Source organism: Euprymna scolopes, chromosome 5 (genome assembly GCF_053919585.1).
Source record: "Euprymna scolopes isolate OS-2025 chromosome 5, ASM5391958v1, whole genome shotgun sequence".
Taxonomy (NCBI): domain Eukaryota; kingdom Metazoa; phylum Mollusca; class Cephalopoda; order Sepiida; family Sepiolidae; genus Euprymna; species Euprymna scolopes.
This window is the reverse complement of record NC_136486.1, coordinates 140,146,061-140,168,249: the sequence shown is the minus strand read 5'-3', so window position 1 is coordinate 140,168,249 and position 22,189 is coordinate 140,146,061.

The following is a 22,189-nucleotide window of genomic DNA, read 5'->3' as shown; positions in this document are numbered from 1 at the left end:
AAATATAAAACAAGGAACAAATAATTAAAAAAAATAGGAGCGTAACAAGCGAGTAAAAACGTGGAAAAGGACGGATGGTTTTAGTATAAAACGTTGAATACTTGATTTATTAAAACTGTTTTTCCATTATGTATTAGTCATCAAAGTACACGATATTATAGATCAATTGTTTCGTCTAAAAATAGTTGTTGAATGCATATTAATATATAATAATAATTTACTCGGTTGAAAGCGTAAATAAAGTTACATAACAATTTAATTACATAGTTTAGTTTATTCATTTATTTTGCATTACGAAAACATAATATATATTATATTGTATTCGTATTATTTCAAAGCATTTTCTTTGAATGAGATTTTGGAGATAACAGAACGAACAGGTGTACACAGACGACCAGGCGAAATGAGAGTTAAATCTAACATAATCGCATGTTTAAACGTCACCTTTTATTCGCCTGCGTCTAATAAAGTACATTTTCCCCAGCCATTATTCTAGTGAAGTGAAGTGTTGTTTTATTACCCTGCGCGTGAGCAGAAACTCATTACGATAAAAGGAGGAGGTGTCGTTAGTCGCACAAATTCCCACGCGACACAAACCGCCGATGTTGGATACTGCATTAACACAATCAATTGTCAAATAAACGCGACGTACACGTTAAATCAGAGGAATCGACTATTTGCTAAATTACTGAATATAATTGTATTGGTGCCCTAGTAATGAGGAGGTTCATCTAATTAAAGTGAACTTGTAGAAAATTTGACCTTTGTCTGTCCTGAAGATGATTCGCACGAAACGTTATGTGACTTTTGGTATGAAATTGTGTGTTAAGATTCACTTTCCTCTATATTGGCTAAGATTGGGACAAAATGACAGTTTATAATATGAGTAAATTTACGTTCAGAAAAGAAGGAATACTGAATGGTTATAATGCTTTTTTTTAGACAAAACTGATTTCTTTTAACATACTTGCCTCAGAACATATAATACATTTTGATCAAAACCGAACTCTTTTATACTAACGAAATCATCTTTATGAAAGCAACATAAAACAAGTGTTAATGAGATTTATAGTTGTTACGAGGGCGTGCAATAATTAATGCCCCTGACTCACTTCTAATAGCAGCAGAGCAATGACACTTGGAACAGTTATTAGTTTTTCTCTACATAAGAACCACCTAGAGTTATGCATTTCCCTTTTCATTTGATGCAGCTCTGTAGACCATTATTGTAGAACACCCCAGGTCGGTCCTCCAATCACGACGTGACTTCAGAAATAAAGGTTGCATCTTTTGAGAAACGCTTTCCTTTCAAAAACAACTTCCTGGCTGGAAAGAGGTGAGAGTCAGACGGTACTAGGTCAGGAAAGTAGGGAGAATGAGGAAGGATTTCATAACCACACGCCCGTGCTTCTGATCTGGCGACATGCGACTTGTGGACCGGAGCGTTGTCCTGCAGGAGGAGGCACCTTTGCTGATCTTTCCCCGCCTCTTGATTTTGATAGTTTCCCTTAATTTACTCAAAAGTGAAACATAATAGGCGCCTATAATTGTGGTACCCTTTGCCAGGAAATCTGTCATCACTACTCCGTCCTGGTTTCAGAAGACTATGAGCATGACCTTGCTAGCGAAGGGCCGCACCCTTGCCTCCTTTGGAGGTGGTGAGTCCAAGTGCTTCCACTGCATTAGTTGGGCTTTGGTCTCTGGATCATAGTGATGGACTCAGGTTCTATCCTGTGCAATCAGTCTTTTGAAAAGATTTGACTCATCTTCTTGGCATATCTTCAAATTCATCCTCGAGCACTCGACGCGTTCTCGCTTCTGGAATGGTTTGAGCGACCTGGAAATCCATCTGCTAGACACCTTATGCATATGCAAATGGCCGTGAGTCATCGTTTCCACCGACCGTGTACTAATCTTGACATCTTGGGCTATTTGGCGAATAGTAATGCGCCGATCTTCCAAAATGGCAGCCTCAACTTTACGGACAGATGCCTCATCAATGGCAGAAGGGGGGACCAGGTATGGAAGCTGTTTCCACAGACTTCCGTCCATGTTTGAATTAACAATGTCAGCGTTTTACAAGGTCATATGATGTGTCATTATCACCATAACTTTCTTGCATTTCATCAAAAGTCTCCTGTGATGTGCGTCCTTTCAAATACAAAAACCGGATCATTGCTCGACATTTAACAGATTCCATTTCACACCTGACTCAGTTCAAACACCTGTAAACTAGAAACCACAATTAGTTAAGAGCTGTAATTCGTCACATAACCCGTATAGATATAAATAATTGCACATGCAAAATTCCTGCCATATCAGACAACTGAAAGTGAGTCAGGGGCATTACTTATTGCACACTCCACGTAATTGCATCATGAGTGGGTTTATATTAGTATTAATTGTATGTGAGAGGATTTTATACTAGTGTGTAACCACTTAACAGCAGTAGAACATTCCATTTAAATATATGGGTAAGTAGGACGTATAATATTGTCATTTGAATGATAAATAGTGTTATGAATGGGTTTTTGTATATAAATGATACACCACATAACCAGGTTGAAAGCCAATAAAGTATAGAGTTAGATGAGATGAATTATCAGTTGAACCATGGGAATAATCAGAGACTGTATACTAATGACTAAATATTACTCAAGAAAAAAAATCTCTCAGTCAATGGATGTAATGATATCATATATTTTAGCTGAAATACTATGGACATAAATGGACTATTGATAATGATAAATTAAATGGTCTAAGTTTCTTTACAGTGGGGAGAGTTTTTTCAAGAATCTATTACGTAAGAATTGCAATCTGTAGAAAGGCAGTACTAATGCTTTATATGTATGAGTATTTAGCTAGAAATGTTGGGATGATTAGTTAAGATAGTTTAGATTGTTTATTAATAGTAGTGACACCGGTTTGTCTTAATACACATAGATGAAATCAAGACAAACCCGATTGCAAATTACAAAGAATATAATATGTGATTAGTGGCATTGCTATATTGCATATGCCTCCGGAAACACATATGTAATGTTCAGTTCTTGATTTGTTCGTAACACTGTTATTCACACCAGACAAAACGTAGAGCTACTTAAACGTAAGTCGCTACTGGTTTCGACTTTAATAACCTACATTATCTAAGGAGTTTAGCAGCCATACGCCTGTATAAATTACACCTAAACTTCTGTATGTCAGAAGAGTCAGAGAAGCACGATACCGGAAGGTAATTTTATATTCATAGAGTCTGGAGGCAGAAACTATAAGAGAAGTACTTTTTCCGGTATCTATTTCTCCATGATGAAGGGGTGAGGTATTGTTGTTTGTCGGATTAGTAAGATTGATACACGTCGAGGGAGCACAAGTTCTATAAGTTTCTCCGGGCATATTTCATGACAACTTAAAAAAAAGGTATAGGGATACAACATTGCGACGATAACAAAAAAAAAACTAGATAATGTTGCATAGTGCAGCATCTCTTTGGATAGAAAATCTGATTAGGACTGTATAAATGGGAACGGAATAGTGATTTGATGCTATATGTTTGGCTGAATCTTTGCTGGTTATAATCAATTTTTACCAGTATGGATCACTAACTTTTAAAATAGAATTTTTAGGCCCGTTTTAATCAGAAAACCGCTCGGTCCCGTTAGCATATTATTTAAATTGTTTATAGATTTTGAAACTCTTATTAATGCTATATCAGTTTGATAACGAGTCTGTCATCGTAATCACCTTTTTACAGCGTACTCTCATTATACTTGGTTTCCTTTTACAAAAATTCATAATAGAACCAACGATTTAATCAGTCGCTTGTTGACATATAAAAATTGTGTTTATTTATTCCAACAAGAAAAATATCTGTTACATCCACGAGTGAATAAAAAGTATAAAAAGTAATATTCTTAGTAGATACGACTAAAACTATGATATTAAAACTGGTTTAAAATGCTAACGTGGCTACAACGATAATTGTAAACTGATGGATACCACAATATACAAGTATTATGAGAATTATGTATGTAAATGCGAGTGTACATCGGACATATGAGAAATGTTTGAAAGATAAATACGTTTAAAATAATAATTTCCTCAAATGTAAACATTTATTTGATTGCAAATTACTTTAAAAGAAAATAGAAAACAACGACAAAATATCTAATTTGAGGCTAACTCTTTTTTATCGTAAAATGAGTTTTCGAAAACAGAAAATCAGAAAAATCAAGATCCAACTGGCCAAAAAATGAGCATACATTTATTTAGATCTAATAAACAATAATGTATATTTCAGTGATATTTTTTATAAATTCTCATATCCGACAAGTTCATTAGGCTGAAAGAAGAGGGCTTTTTTTTTCGCTTTATCTTTACTTAAGTTTTTTTTCGAAATGACTTGCCGTAATGAGAAAATAATATCAAGTGTTATTTTTTATGAATTTATCAAACTATTTTTATCAATTGAACATTTATAATTTAGACAGTTTAGAAGGTAGCGCACCATTAATATTAGAATAAGGAAATAGAGTATTACAGAAACTTTGCAGTAAAACTTTTCCTAATGCATTTTTTGGGGAAAATTATATATATATATATATATATATATATATATATATATATATATATTCAGAGAGAATGAGAGAGAAAACAGATAATATACATACTGAGATAAATCATACACACACACATATATATATAAATACACACATAGTAGAGAGAGGGAGAGAGGGATGAATGAGGTAGATACATATATAAAATATAAACACACACACACACATATATATATATTGTCTAGAAAGAGAAGGACAGAGGGAAAATGAATGAGATAGATACATTGATTAACCATACACACATTATATATATATATATATATATATATATATATATATATATATATATATATATATATATATATATGTATATATATATATAAAATGCGTGCCAGAATTTTATGCACCTCGTTATTTGTGCTAATTCGATGGGATTTAAATCTGGAGAACAGACTGGCCATCGCATTATCTTCCCAAGTCTTGCAAAAACTCTCTCAAAATATTCAGTGGCAGAATGAGACGATGCATTATCATGCATGAATACCATCTTTTTCCGAAATGCTAAATTCTTATTCTTGTGCCAGCTTTCCAAGTGTTCCTTAATGAAGCCAATATAGAGTCTGGCGGTAATTATCACTCCATCTGCGACTCTGAATGGTCCTACCAGCTCATTGCCAATGACTGCAGCCCAGAACATCAGACCACCACCTCCTTATTGACGCATGATCCTTTGGGGATGTAGCCCCTTATTATGGTGCCATTCTATCCTCCACCCATTGGGTCCAGTAAGGGTCGCTCGACAATCATCGGTGAACAAAACAGTTTTAAAATTCACCTTCATGTGATCTCTTGCCCACTCCATCCTCTGTTTCTTGTGGATATCCTTCGATTGAGGACGGGCCTCTGGCTTTCCAAATTTACAATCCTCCTCAGGATAAGGCAACGAGTTGATTTGGGCAGATTAGGAACGTCAGCTTTATCGAAAACTTGTTTGCTTGTTTCATGTGGGTTACGGCGAACTTCCCTCTTGGTCTTCCTAATTGTTCAACGTGACAGATATGATTTCTTACGAATTTTCCCTTTGTCAGAACGTCCATTGCAAAGTCGAGAGTTAGTACAATATTTTGGGATTGTACGATGATCACTCTGTAATTCCTTGGAGATGTCTAAGGTGAAAATCTTATTATAGGTCCTTTGAATAATTTTAGACTTCTCAGCTTGACTTAAAGCACAATTACGTACAATCTTGCATATAAATTTCGCACGATGAAAAAAACTGCGCGTCACCAAAAATTGCTGCCGTTTGGTCGCTATGGACCAGATCAGCTTAAAATGTTATATATGTTAATGTATTAGTGTTTCCGTATAACGTGCGAAGTTTCACGAATTTTCATTGAAAATTATCGGAGTTAGAACAACATTATCGATTTGAATATAATTCTGGCACGGGGTGTGTATATATCTATCTATATATATATATATATATATATATATATAAATATATATATATGTGTGTGTGTCTGTGTATATATATATATATATATATATATATATATATATATATATATATATATTCACTCGCCATAAGCCAGTACTCCTAATATCGTCTCGATTAAGCAAGGCTGTCAGTACCAGATAAGTAAATATTTGCCATACAAGACATTGTATTAAAAATAGATGCAAGAATGCATAAATCTTACGTTGTTAACCCCCTTGATTAAGTGATACAACAAACTGGAGACCGCTTGTAAATATAATAATGTCATGACATTTCCCTTTTCCAGGAAAGGCGAGAGCCCCCTCTAAGGCGAGTATATATATATATATATATATATATATATATATATATATATATACTATATGTATTTATAGCAATTTTAAAGCAATAAATAAAATCTTCTTAGATATAAAAAAGTACTACCTTTTCCTGAAATATGTGAGCACGTAGACATTACCGATATTATCGAATCGTTTTTATGGTGGTAAGAGGTATGTAAATCTCAGTTTAGAAAACAATAAACACAGCCGCATATAATAGGAATTACAAATTCTAAAATAAAGACACACTTGGATTCATATTGTCTAATAAACTATTATTTATCATTTTCTGTTAGCAAATTGTACGATACTAAACTGAATGTGTATATATGCACATATATATATATACATATATATATATATATACATATATATACATATATATATATATATTGACTATTTTAGTGACTATTATTATTAATGGATCCAAACACATAGCCCTTTAATCTTTACACACATGATTGCGGCTAGATAAGACTATACAACTGATGACTTGGTTGAAGGCTGAAGAGAAGTAATCTAGGATGTCTATAATGTCTTTAGTCCGTTTACACCAAATATCACCTTACAATATCAAAGTGCATCGTACATCTTAAAAAAATTCATAAATGATCTACATAAGAAGTTGATGGAATTCAACACAATGTAGGTCGCTTTAATGTATCAAATTAATGCATATTTTCTTTGAAACGCATTATATCTTTCATCTTTCCTGATTATGCCAACTCTAATCCATTCTATCTTCCCATATTAACTTTGGCGTCCCCTAGTTATAGTCTCTAAAACTTAAGCCGAATAAAGAAAATCTAGAAAATTCACATTTTATTTACCTTTTAAACTGACAATAAAATAACTAGTTGATGCTAATTTTAAAACTTTCATTGCAATTTAAAACTCGACTTAGATACATGTTTTTTTATCCCATGACAAACTAAATTTCTTCCCCTCTCTATCAATTCCCGTAGTATCCTTGTTTCAATAAGCTTCTTTTATCCCTGACCTGGACTGGGTCTCTTACACTAAATCGGTTGCTAAATTTGCCAGAAAAAAATGTTTAATCATACTACTACACACGAATATAAATTTCCTGACGAAATTATACATTATCATAGTAGTCAAATACGTCTAAATATAAAGTAATGCATCTGAAATGGTGCTTATTTTAGTAAGAATTTCTCTTTAAAGTTTAGAAAATATACTTCGAAATCTAGTAAGGAGTGTATCCTATCCTTTTCATATACTTCATTGTTAGTGTAAAAGCGAGTTTCAGTTCACGATCTTACTTTTAAGCTATTATCAGCAAGAACTCATCCTATTCAATAACAATACATTTTTACTCCTATGAAAAAGAAATTGCAAAAATGTAACATGTTTCTATCAAATCTTAATACGTACATGCCAAATTATCAGATTGTAAAGAAAAGATAGTGAGATAATTATGCTTTACTAATATACAGGTCAATTTGATTACAGTATAATCTCTATGAAAAACGCCATGCGTTACTACAGTTCTATTGCTTGTAAAACAACATTTCAAGGAGTTCTTCATATTTTCTTTAAAAGTAATTTGTTTTATTCACGTCTGATCGGAACGAATATTGCACCAATTATTCTATTTACAGGTATTCTATTTTCTGCTTATATTTTGAGGTTTCTAACTACAGTAAACTTATTACGGATTCGGCTAAAGTATTTATGCTTTCAAGTAAATACTATGCAACTTTTTTTTATCTGAGCAAACCACGGATATTTTCAAGTGTTATGTATCATAATATTTTTTATCATCGAAATATTTTTTATTTACATAGACTTTCCTTAACAACACCGGTTATTTAAACATTTTTCGTACTGGTCCATCTGACAATACCTTTAATATTTTTTGTGGAATAAACAATTTGTGATGTTCATCTTTAAAATAATAAATCTGATTACGAAAAGGGAGCTTCATAATATTCTTTATTACATATATGTTTATTTTTTTCTGAATTAATCTTGACTGGAAAAATATTCTGAAATTTTTAATCTTCTATTGAGGATTTAGTTAGCCAATCAGCTTTCTAGTATCCACCGAACCCCTTCCTATCAGTCAATGAGCATGTATTTTATTGGACAAAGGATCTGTTTTAAAACTAGGTTAGTGTATTTTTATTGTTATTTTATATATAAATGTATATATGTACATACATATATGCACATATATATATACATATATACATATATACATACATATATGTGTGATCGTTAATGTATATTCATGTTTATTTAAGTTATTTATTTGTTTATTTTCTATTGTTTTTATTAGTTTTAAAACTATTTCGTATCGCTATCCTAGAGTTAATTTTATTTTGTGAACAGAATTATTTGCTATTTCTCTTCTACAGTTTATTCAGTGTAGCTTAATCGTCATATATATTTTATAAATTACTAACTAGCTCTACCTACGTATTGAGTACTTTTGAAGTAAATACTTGAAGTTTACGCATAAATCTATACTTTCGTATGTTAATTTTATGTGGGTAAATGAAGTAGTTATATATATATATATATATATATATATAAATATATATATATATATATATATATATATATATATCTTCTATAATAAAAAGCTGAATATGTATGGGTGTGTGTGTCTGGTCATTAATAGGCTCCTATATGGTTGACTATTTTAAAAAATACGATGACATATAATGATAGAATAAGTATTGAGACACAGGAATGGGTATGTTTGATCCTGCAGAACGGTGGCTCATTAAAATTCTTGGGTCTGAGTTCGCGCCTGGTCCACAAAGTATGTAAATTAAAAAAAAAAAAAAGTTTACATGTGTTTTTGATATAGATGCACATAAAAATACTTTGATAAGTATGTTTGAACTTAAATAGGGATTGTATTATAAAATTGTGGGGTCTGCGTTAGCGCCTGGCCCCCATGGAATGGAAATCGGCACAAACTTTAATAAAAACTTTTCATATCTATATGCGTAAGTATACTTTGAGAATTATGTTTCAGTTTGAAGAAATATGGTATAATAAAATTAAGGGTTTTTTTTTAATATAGATCCACAGAATATTGTGATAAGTGTTTCAGTGTGAAGAGGTATGGTATAATAAATTTGGGGCTTATCTATTTTTTTTTTACTTTCATCATATTTTGCTTTGGTTTTGACATCCCCAAATTCGAAGCAATGTCTTTACAACCCTTCGTTTTCATAACCTATCTTATTTTAATTAATCAGAGTCCATTTCCTGCATGCTTTTTTTGTAACTCAGTCAACGACGGGTACTTTTGCTAGTATATATATATATATATATATATATATATATATATATATATATATAGTCATCCACATACAGTACTGTTTCGCTGTTTCACAGCTCATCAGTGCGGCTAGACATATATATATATATATATATATATGAATACAAATATTCTCTTGAATTCATTTATTCATTCTAAAGATCAAAAAGTAATTCATTTATTCATTCTAAAGATCAAAAAGTAAATATCGTAGATCATGTTCCACTTAAAAGAATACCGACCCGATAATTGTTCGCAAGAATTAATGTCCATATATAATATAAGCAATAAACAAAATGAACTTCGTTAATGTAATCTTTTTTTTCATTAGTTTTTACTTTTAGCTCAATACATCTTACAGTTGACACAAATGTAGCCGTTAAGAAGCATTGCCTCTAACCTTTTAATTAACCTAATAATAATTCAAATACTCATGGACAGTGAGGAAGATATGTTCAGGTTGTGAATATAAATGTAATGTTTCAGTCGAAATGAAATATGTTCAGAGTTAAGTACATACTCGCTTTACATGTAAAGGCGTATGTTATCGATTTCAAAATATATGTTATGTTTCGAGACGTATTTAATTAATAAATGACTCATATTATAAGTAAGAAAAAATGTCGAGAATAAACATTTATGTAAACCCGCCTTAAATTTAAATTATCTTTGTCTCTAAACGCTCAGAATAATTGAGCAGATCCTATTCTTAGTGCACAAATATTTTTCTATGTATTGCAATTTTTCTATGATAAATAGGTGGTTTTCTTCGAACCGATAGGCCATTTTTTTATTTAGGGGCCATGCTTCATGTCACGTGACCAGTGGGTCCAATTTAGCGGTTTTCCTGCTAGATCTGGCGATTTCGTTTGCAATCTAGCGGGGAATTCTAGAAATATCTGGAGATATTTCGCATCCACACACCCGCAATTAAAAATAAAGAAAAGCGCTTGAAAATACTTTAAAACATAAAATAAACTCATTCATGTAAGTAAAAGAAAGTAGCATTTATTTATTGCCTTTGATAACAATTATTTATTGATTATTTCTTTTGTTTTTCAACTTTTTTTTCCGCTAACCATTCTTAAATCTCGCTATAAAATCGATTTTTCCAATTACATTTTATGTGGGGAGGGCATTCCAACCTCCGAAGTTTAGTTTAAAATACGATCTAAGCAATCCCGCTTAATTTAGAAGTATTTAGTCGAAAATTGCAAAAAGCTACAAACAACAGCCAAAAAATACAAAACTTATACCATTACAGTAGAATTTAATTATCTACCAACCTAAATAGGTTTAACATGCTAAAACAAAGTTTTTTTTTGTTTTTTTTATTTTACTAATTTTTAAATATGTTGCAACATTATTGTTATGTTTAATTTGCAGTATATTTCAATTTCACTTTTATTATAAAATGTTTGAGTTTATGATTTGTTTCTTGCAAAAAAAAATACCCTTTCTGAAAAAACAGGTGGACATTGCTGATAAAATATATAAGCCTTCTGGGGAGCTAACCGCTTCAGTATAATTCCAGAATCATATAGTGAGAAAACACGAAGCATTTTATATATTGAATATACTATATTTATATTTTTTTTATTGTAGGAAGTTAAAATATGGAGTTTTTTTGGGGCGGGGGGTGATTTAGCGATTTTTGAAAATTTCAGAGAATAAAAGTTAAAACTCTAGTGATTTTCTGGACATTTCTTCTCCTGATCTCGCGGGGGTTTTTAAATCTCAGAAAAGCATATTTTGGTCTCACAGGCTTAATGTAAACATAATGTGTTGACAATATTGGTAAATTTTCAATGGGTTTAATCACATGATTATTGATAATGTAACCCTGTGATTAAAATTTGATTTAAATTAACCACACGTGGTCGCTTATGAATGGCGACGCTCAAAGTTTATAAACATTTTGATCTTTCCCTTTACTTAAAAATTCACCAAAAAATCAGGAAATTAACCAATTATGATTAAAATTTCAGTATTTATCAAATAATGATCGCAGAATATAATGAACCAATTATTTTTACTTAACTCTTAGTGAAAATGTTTTATTTTGTTTAAACAAAAAATACCTTTACTAAAGTTATGGTTTTCAGTAGTAATTAAAAAAACGCAAGAATTTGTTTTTGCTTTGTTTATATAAAAAAGCATCGTAATTTGTAACAATAAAAAATAATTTTTACCGGAACATTCCGAAAAAAAACCTAAAGTCCGAATTAATGAATTCGATATAACTCGAAGAAAAACAAATTTCTCACATACTATCAGGAAATTAAAGATTCAATTAGATTCCTATTTCAGTCACCTAAATTATTTAGGGTGAAATGAGTTAGGAATTTATAGCCAAACCGAAATATTTTTTTCTTAAAAAATAGCATTAATACAGTAAGTTATGTAAAATTTGCATAGAATGCTCTGCTTTACGGTTGTTGTAAAAATGGAACGGACATTTTAATTTCGTTCCCTTTTAAATTCGGTACATTTTTACATTTCGTCCACATCGATCACATTCGACACGTCAACTTTTATAGCTTTTCGGGTATCCTGGCAAGGTTATGGGTTTCTATTCCGAAAGCCGTTCTAACATGGGTAGATTGGTAGGTGTGTCAGAAATTTCGTGAAAAATAGTGAATAATTCCACTCCGTTTTTTCCAAGCTTATAACTCATCGAAAAATGTAACTCAAGCTCTATTTTTTTTCAATTAAAGGAACAAGGACCACGGTTTCATTAAAAAAGAACAAACAAAAAGCAAACAAACAACGTGTTTTTTTAAAAGGTTTTAAACTTTGGACTTTACAGGTAAATTTCTAAAAAGACTACTTTTTTGTTTTAAATTTGAATATATTATTTATTGACCTTTTCTCTTCAATTTGTGATATATAAAACTTTGGTGAGTAAATTAATTTTTTACTTTTTAATAGACACTTGACAATGGGGGGCGTGTACTAAAAAATGCGTTTGTCTAACATATTATATTCAGTTTATTGGAAAGAACATAATATTTCACATTGATCCTGAAAATATCGTAAAAATAGAATCAATAGAAAAATGTTGATAGATCTTTAAATTTTAAAAATTGAAAAATATTGTGTTCTTAAAATTCATTACTGTTTTTTAAAAAATAAAAAAAATAGTTATATTACTCTTAAAACAACTTTAATAGTTTATTTCGGAACTATAATCCATAAAGAAAATAAACAACCCACTTTTAAAAGAGAAATTACGAATTTTTTTTTATATTTTATTCGCAGTTTCGTGATAAGGGTGTCAAAAATTTATACAAAACTTCTGATACATCTACTAGATTGGAGTGTTTATTCGTTGTAAACGTACCCGACAACCTATAAATGTCGAGATTTCCAATGTGAAAGCTGGACATGTAAAAAATGACAAAAAATATATACAAAACTGATTTTTTCGTTTAAAAATGGAATTATTTCCCGTTCGTTATTAACTCCTATTTTTTTCAATATTTTGTGTTTTATATACATAAAGTACAATTGTTGAATGTTCATGTTTTGATTATATTCGGTTGGGGTCACAATAAAAAAATTAAGAAAATTTAAAACGGAGCAAAATTTAAGTTTCCGTTCCATATTTACAACAACCGTAAAACAGCGCATACTCAGCAAGTTTTATAATAATTTATAAGCATGATGTTGAAACACTAAATCAACATTTTATTTATTTTTCTGAATAATTAATGATGGAAGTATTTTTCTATTTACTTTCTGAACATCTGTTAAAAAATAATTTATGCATTCTCATAAAAAAGAATCTAACTTTTCTCTACATTCACATACCTATTTACAGTGTAATGTAAAGCATTCATCTGTTCTTTTTATAATAAACAATCCGTTTTCAAAGGGAAAACTTTACTGCCAAATTTCTTTTTAAAAAAAAGTGCCAGTTTTCCTGAAAAAAAAAACTTTCACCTTACAATTTATGGAAAAAAATTAATCTTTTTTTGGGTGAAAAATATAACTTTTATTGATTAAAAAAATTGCAAAAAATAATAAAAGTAAATAAACGAACAAAATGACATTTCTCTTGAGGAAGGTGTTCGATTTTAACAAACTTAGCCACAGCAACTCGTGGCCGGGTACAGCTAGTATATATATATATATATATATATATATATATATATATATATATATATATATATATATATAGTAGAAATGGTAATTAATAAAAACCTGGAGGAAGTGCTCAATACTGTTGTAGAGCAAATATATGTTTTATTTTTTATTACCGTAATTCTTTTGTTTAGTTACATTATTGTTTCAGCTACACGGCCGTTTTTTGGCGTCAGGTAGTTTCCTCAGACGTTTACATAAATGTTCGTTTATGGTGGAATGAACGACTGAATAGTGTCAGGGGAGGGGTGCGAGAAAAGCGGAAAAAGCAAAAGGGAACAAGAGCGAAAGGTGGGAGGGGGTGCTTGGTATGCCGGTAATGTTTTAGTTTTGGAGTTTAAGGACAGTAGGTTGTTGTGGGGGGTCTGGGTTGTCCATCTTTGGTATGGCTGAGGGCATAGGGATACATGGAAGGGATGGTGATTAGTGGTGTTAGGAGGAGGGGGTACTTTAAATTTCGAGTCTTAAGGTATAGGTTGTTGGCACCTCGTTGGTGAGATGATTTCTTGATAAGTATGTCTTGACCTGTTGGGTGTTCGCTTAGGTTGGGAGGTGGGGGGATATGATACGGTTTATCTATTTGATTTTTATTTGCTGTTAAGTGCTTCAAGAGGGTTAGCTTACGGCCGTACGCGCGAGCACACACATGCGTACATACACACACATATACGTAAAGAAACGCTCACATGTACACATACATATCCGCATTGGCATGTAAACACATGCGCATATGCGTACATGTATGCATATACACCCGCGCGTCTCCCGCTGACCCCAAATTTTTCTTAAGGTGTAAAAGTGAGTACGTGCGCGTAAGCATCGGTGCGAACATATACAGACACACACACATCAACATCCAGACACACATGCCGGCGTATACATGCATATATTGATTCAGACATACTTGCATCTCAACGCATATATGCAAGCACACACGCACATACAGATACTTATATTCGTGAACACATACATCGACATATACACGGCAGCACGTTCCTACATACGTATGTGGATGGCACATATACTCTCATATACATACATATATACATAGGCACGTACATATATACATCGATACCCCATGTACACACGGACACACACATGGATACACATATCCATATATACACATACATACATACCCAAATATACAGGCAGTTATTGGTATAGACATATTCGTCTACATAGATGCAAATCCAAGTTCATTCGTGGGTATATAGACGTAGTACCTTCGTTGAATATAGACATCATTATACATAGATATGGGCATAAACTCATTCCCAGGCTCATATACGTAATATTATCATTAGTGGAGGTTTTTAATTGTTTGATGTGGGTGCGCATGGGAGCGCCAACGTACACCTCCGCATACATATACACACCTACAGATACACGTCCCCAAACGCATGCATGCACCCATATACATGCATACGCATATGCACACATACATGCACTCATACATACATCCGCAAAGATACACGCCCACTATCACTTACACACCGATATCTGCGCACGCATATACATACAGATATATAGCGTGACATGCCGTAAATATGGGCACAGGTTCCATATATAATTACATACGCAGTAATAAACACACACGTACCCGGGATAGTGATCCTAGGAAGCCATACTTATAGATTTTGGGGAGGAGTTTGAGGTAGTTTATATGGGGGGGGTAAGTACTGTAGTTATTGTTCTAAGTTGGGGTATTTGTTTTGTTTTTAGGGTATTATAGATCAGTTTAGCGGATGGCTATATCGGGGTGTCATACTCTAAGGTATGCATCTATGAACATAAGACATCGGCCAGTTATACATTTCCATAGTACTTACCTGTGCAGGTGTAAATCCACATAGTTATATGTAAACAATTAATGGTTTGTGTAAGCTTTTTTGGGGTTAGATGTAGATAGTGCGTAGTTAGTGAGCTTTTTTTTAGGGTTGTTAGGTTTAGTGAAGGAGCATTTATCTACTCTGAATCTATCCTTAAATGAGGCGCCGGCCAGACCAATATAGTATTTGTTATCATTTGGGTTTTCTGTAGGCGCGATTGTAGCTTTATATACTATTTCTGTTTGTGGGCATTCCGGTTTGTTGGTGCAATTGCACTTGTTCTTGTTGGTTTTGTTTTTATTTTCATGTTTGTTAAGTATTTTTCTGTTATGTTACTTGATTATTTGTTATAGTTTGTCCATGCAACTGCAGCTGAGTTTAATTGTGTTTTTTGTTAATGATTTTGTGTAGTACGTGGCTGGCCGGGAAGTGGTTGTTTATTAGTTGGAAGAATTGTGTATCAAGCTTTGTTTTGACCATTGTATTGAAGAGGGTTGAACCAAATAATTTTCCTAGTTCTATTTATCTTTTTTGAGGTATATAGGTGGATTAGGTTTAATGAAATTAAAGGTGGTGTTTGGCTGACCACTTTCCTTAAGTGCATTTCGTAGAAGGGTTTGTGTTTGTTAAAAATTTCGAGTTTGGAGGAATTGGTGCTAAGTCTTTTTTCGATAGATGTGGGGATGTGTTTAATTATATGTTTTGTGTGGTTTGATAGTGGGTGTATATAGAGTGAGTAAGTATTGTCTTTGGTGTAGGGTTCGTATGTGTTGCTTGAGAGGTTGAGAGATATATCGAGAAAGTTGACGGTTTTTATGTTGGATTTGATGTTTAGTTCTGTTCATTTCTTTAGTTAAGGTTTTTTTTATTTTTTCACATTTGGGGGCATTTGAGTTTTCAAATATTATGACGCTATCCTCTGTATGTAGTCCTATGTTTTTTTTCTTATTTATAGTGTTAGTTAGATTGTATAGAATGAAGAGACCGACAAGATCAGTTGCTTCTGCTGAGTCTGCCGCTCCCATTGAGAGGGCAAATTATCCGGATGGTTCTTCTTAGTCCATTGGGTGCCTTGGCTAATAAGGACTGTTTTTCTACTCTTTTTTATAATGTCCATTTCGGATGGTTGTAGGTAGGAGAGTAGAGAGGCAAATTCAAAGGCTTCGTCAAACAGTTCTTTTGATATGGAAGGATAGTAGCTTTCAATATCGAACTGCATGAAGGCGGCCTTCTTTTTATTTTGGATGTTGTTTAACCATTCTAGGATCTCCTTAGTATAAATCCACTGGTTTAGTTCGTGTTTGGTTTTAATTTGTAAGTTAATTCTTTGTGTGTGTGTGTGTGTGTGTGTGCGCGCGCATATGTGTACTCGCGCGTACGGCCGCAAGCTAACCCTCTCGAATCACTTAACAACAAATAAAAATCAAATAGATAAACCGAATCATAGCCCCCCTCAACCAACCAACTTAAGCGAACACCCAACAGGTCAAGACATACTTATCAAGAAATCATCTCACCAACGAGACGCCAACAATCTAAACCTCCATATATCCCTATGCCGTCAGCCACACCAGAGATGATCTTACCAAACCCCCACAACCACCTAATGTCCTTAAACTCCAAAACTAAATCATTACCGACATACCAAGCACCCCCTCCCAGTTTTTCCCTTTGTTCCCTTTTGCTTTTTCCGCTTTTCTAGCACCCCTCCCCTGATATCGTTCACTCTTTCATCCCACCATAAACGAACATTTCTGTAAACGTCTGAGGAAGCTACCTGACGCCCATAAAACGGCCGTGTAGCTGAAACAATAACGTAACTAAACAGAAAAATACGGCAATAAAAAATAAAACGTATATATATATATATATATATATATATATATATATATATATATATATATATATATATATATACCTGCGTAGTATATACGGTACTGCGTTTTGTTACTTTTTTTATGACGTATTCCGGGGTTTTATTGTATATTGTAAATAGATATTGGTAATGATGTAATCATTGCAAGAACACATAAATTATGTTTCTTATAAAGTAAATTAAAACATTCAAATTAAACATAATTTGAAGTCCTTCAGTTTTAATGAGTTCATTTGCCTTAATAGTCATACTTGCATAACAAAATTTGCCTGCAAATGATACTGTGATGATTTTAAATCGAGCAAAAAACTTTTTTTTTTAATTTTCTACATTTAAAAAAAAGCTGAAAAATTAAATAGAAAGTTAATGATATAATTACTTGTTAAGTGTAAGAGAAATACAGTCTCAAAAATATTTTACCATGGTAAGCGAATAGTGGATTTATATAAACAACAATATAGGTATGTATTATTATTAGGGTTGTGATAACAGAATATTCTTTTTATGTGTTTAATTCTTGAGTATACATCTGTGTATATCATGTATGTTTTATATAGACTGATGTGGTTCTCGGTTGATTAACTGTGTCGGATATGTACTCGAGAGTAAGAAGAATGAACACTGTTGTCACAACCCTAATAATTATGTTCAAAATAATGAGGACGTAATTGAAGTAGAATAAAAGCATATTTATTAGTTGCTGAATCCTTCTAATTAGTCAAAATATATTTTTATAGACAAATAATAACTCTAAAACACATTTATTTTTTCAATTGTCCATGTTTTATCTGGTATGTTACATAGTTTCTAGCTATTCATCACGACCACTAGCATTAAAAACATCAGATAGGGCATGCTCGGAAATAAGTTAGAATGTTTGCTCTTTGAAGATTTTTTTTTTATTCTTGGAGAACCTTTTAAAAATGTACATATTCTAGCGTTGGTTATTTTAAATGACAAACTGTCATTATATTTCACCCCAACGCTACCGCAAAATTCCGGAGATCGTTAGGATTCTTATGTGACGTCCTGATAGATTATCAAACTTAGTCTAAATATCATCAGCCATTTTGTGTACCTCATTCTTTCCATTTTAATGTTCATTACTAATTATTATTAACGATTATATCTTTACGTTGTCTTGCGAATATTTTTATATGCGTTTGACTTTGAAATTATTCAAAGCGTCAACGATAATTACAAATCATTAAAATAATATGTATCACATTTAAACACCCGTGTAGCAGTGTTCAAATATTCGTGACAGTCGGTTAATTAGTGTACGCTATATCGTATGGAAACGAATATATACAACTTTACTGTCATTTCACCGTCTGTCTATATTTTGTTCAGCATGTCAGTGTGACGTTGCATATTAGACAAACTTGACAGGCGCAGTCTTAAAGTTACATGCGTGAACATAATTTTTACAATGCACTTACTGACATATAAAACAATATTAAAAGCTAATTAAAAATATAGTTTGTACCACTTAATATACATGGATACATTCCTCATGAATTTCCTATAAATTGCGGCGAATTATAACATTTCACCGTTTCATTTTCAACATATTTAAGTTCACAGCTTTGTCTCGTTTTTTTTTAATTGCCTATGTATTTTGAAAACCTTTCTTTCTTTGTTTTCTCCAATCATTTTCAACTCCTCACTTGCTATCACTTTGCCAGCAGTCACATTTTGCTATGTATGATCCCTTTCTTTCTCATGACCTATTTCTTCTAATCATCTTTATTCAGTACGTAACCATATACATTTCTTTAAAATGTCCTTACCAAAATCTAATCGACGATTGTTAAAAAGGGTTGTATTGCGTTGAATTGCAGTCGATTTTGTCAATCTTTCAAGTAAGCTAGTCTTATTTTCCTCTTAGAAACATCTACAAGCCTGAGAAACAAACTTAAAAACTTCAAGTATTTTATGTTTACCCTCTTATGTTTTTTTTATATATATTTGCATCATCTCCTTTATACGTGATGAGTCCCAGTCATGAATAAACTTTAAATATAAAACAAACAAAATTATTCTCATACGACTTGTTTGCTATAAGGTTACTCCAATATATTTATATTATGTTGCATTGCACTTCGATTATTAGTAGTACTTCAACCGCGAATAGTTTGAACATTGAAATGCTTGTTAAAAAAAAGTGTCTAAATTAATTGTGACTATTTAATCAACACTTAAATTGAGCATCATAACATTTAAAGACCTTTTGTAAAGGAGGATTAACTACTGATAAAAAGAATTCTCTACTACTGTTGCTGAAAATAAAAGCTGTTACACGGGTAGTAGAAAAGGTTGCGACACAATTTGTTCAACATTGTAATGAAATGCAGAAATTGAGCTATAACGATTGTGATTACGCTTACTGGCGTCACAAGAAATACAACGAAAGTGTACGTTAAAATACAATCAGGAAATCACGGCAACTTTATATGACGCATATTACGTAGCAAGAAGAGCAAGAAGATGAGACCTACTATCGCATATTATAAATAAAAGTTATTTATAAAACAAACAAGTTCAAAGAAATAAAATACTCATTCTTGAACTATTCTTTAGAATCAAATGGACATAATTGCATGACATCTGACATTACACATATTAGAATTACTAGATAAGGCAGAACTAAAACGACATCTACTACAGATAACTGAATAAAATAAGTTAAAAGTTACAACTTTTTAATTTTTCATATTTTCGTGCATATTATATAAGTTTAATTAATATAAAACGCGTTTCTTAAATAAGCTATATTTTGTGTGGACTGCGCTAATGTGGAAAACTTACATTTTTTAAGTAAACATATGTATTGGTTGGCACACTTTTCAACTGTTTTATATGCAGTTTGGAACATAGTTGCTTCCATTGAGGCAAAGAAAGAAAAATAGACGTCTTGGAATATAAATATAGTAAGCCGTAAGTATACTGTTTAATAAGCTGTTGCTAATGTAATACTGGGAAACTTTATGCACAAAGGCAGACAAACTATATATGTATGTATATATATATATATATATATATATATATATATATATATATATCAGCCGTAATGTGCATACATTAAAATACCAAGAAATAATATTTTCCAATCTTTTATATCTAATTTAGTTATTATCTATAGATACATTATAAGTACTCATTTTAACATATCTTGTGGCTAATGGGAAAACGAGAATCCACAATATATAATATATAAGCTGCTTGTTTAAAAAAAACTTGTAAATAATCTATTTCTCAAGTAAAACATTATTTATTTGTAAAAACTGTAAATGATTGTAAGTCTATCTCCTTAATACATGATGATTTAGAATATATTAGCACGAACATAATTCAAGTATCATTTAATGAACCTGCTTTTACATGCTGTTCCTATATACTCGTTAGGAATGACTGTCTTACTATTCCTTCACCCAATATGTTTAAAATTGAAGACGTAAAAATAAACCAATGGAATACATTAATATTAATCAGATTAAATTGTAATTAAAAACAAATTGGAATATTGGTAATTAGAGCAGAAAAAATATCGTAAACATTTTAATCTTATCTATGAAGTAAGCCATTATAATGATATTTGACCCTTGTTCATATCGACTTATTCGAAAAAAGTTTTTCAAATATGTGCCTAAAAAAAGTCGATACTATGTCAATATATGCAATTGAAATTTCCTCCGAATATCGATAGTAACATTATATTCGTCAATATTTTTTTCATAACAGACTATGATTCATTGAGTTTCTTCACACTTGGTCAATAACTACAAGAATGGTTTAATGGACTATCTGGAAAATACCCATATACATTTAAATATGTGGGTATGCATTTAAAATAGGCATCAATTTACGTATGTATTTCAGTGAATATCGGCGTATTCATGAAGCAGTACGTAACGCATTTCGATGCTGCTCGGACTATATGATAAATTATATATGTAACACATTCAGAAAATATATCTCGATTTATAATTCATAAACAAACAGAGTATATATATATATATATATATATATATATATATATATATATATATATATATATATATATAGGTATATAGGTAGATAGATAGTCATGGTGATCTACAAATAAGGCCTTATAAAAGTAGAACGTGCCGGGCTATTAAGATCATAACTTATGTGGATTATGTCAAATCAGCAAGATGTATGTTTATATTAAATTTAAAATTCTACACCAAGGCAAAGTAAGGTAAGCAAATAACAGAAGGAGACTTGCAAGGTTTAGTAGTCGTTTTCGGCATTTTAGGACATAAACACGAAAAGGTAGGATTTTATTATTAAATTTGTTTGTTTAGAGCAAGTGCATCGAGATAATACAAGTAGGATAAGATAAACGGAGCACATGCTATAAATAATACTTACAAAACACGAAGGTACAGGCGCTATTGTTGCGATGGGGAAAGGGTTGTATATTAGTTGACCCATTATATATATATATATATACATATATATATATATATATATACAAACACATATATATATATATATATATATATATATATATACTCCTATAAATTCGTTTTTCTTTTGTGTGTATTTCTATTCATATTACACACCCTCTTTTCTATTTAGTTAAAAATAAAATACAATTTTCTTATATATGGGTTGTGGAATTGCATTCACTAGCAAAAGA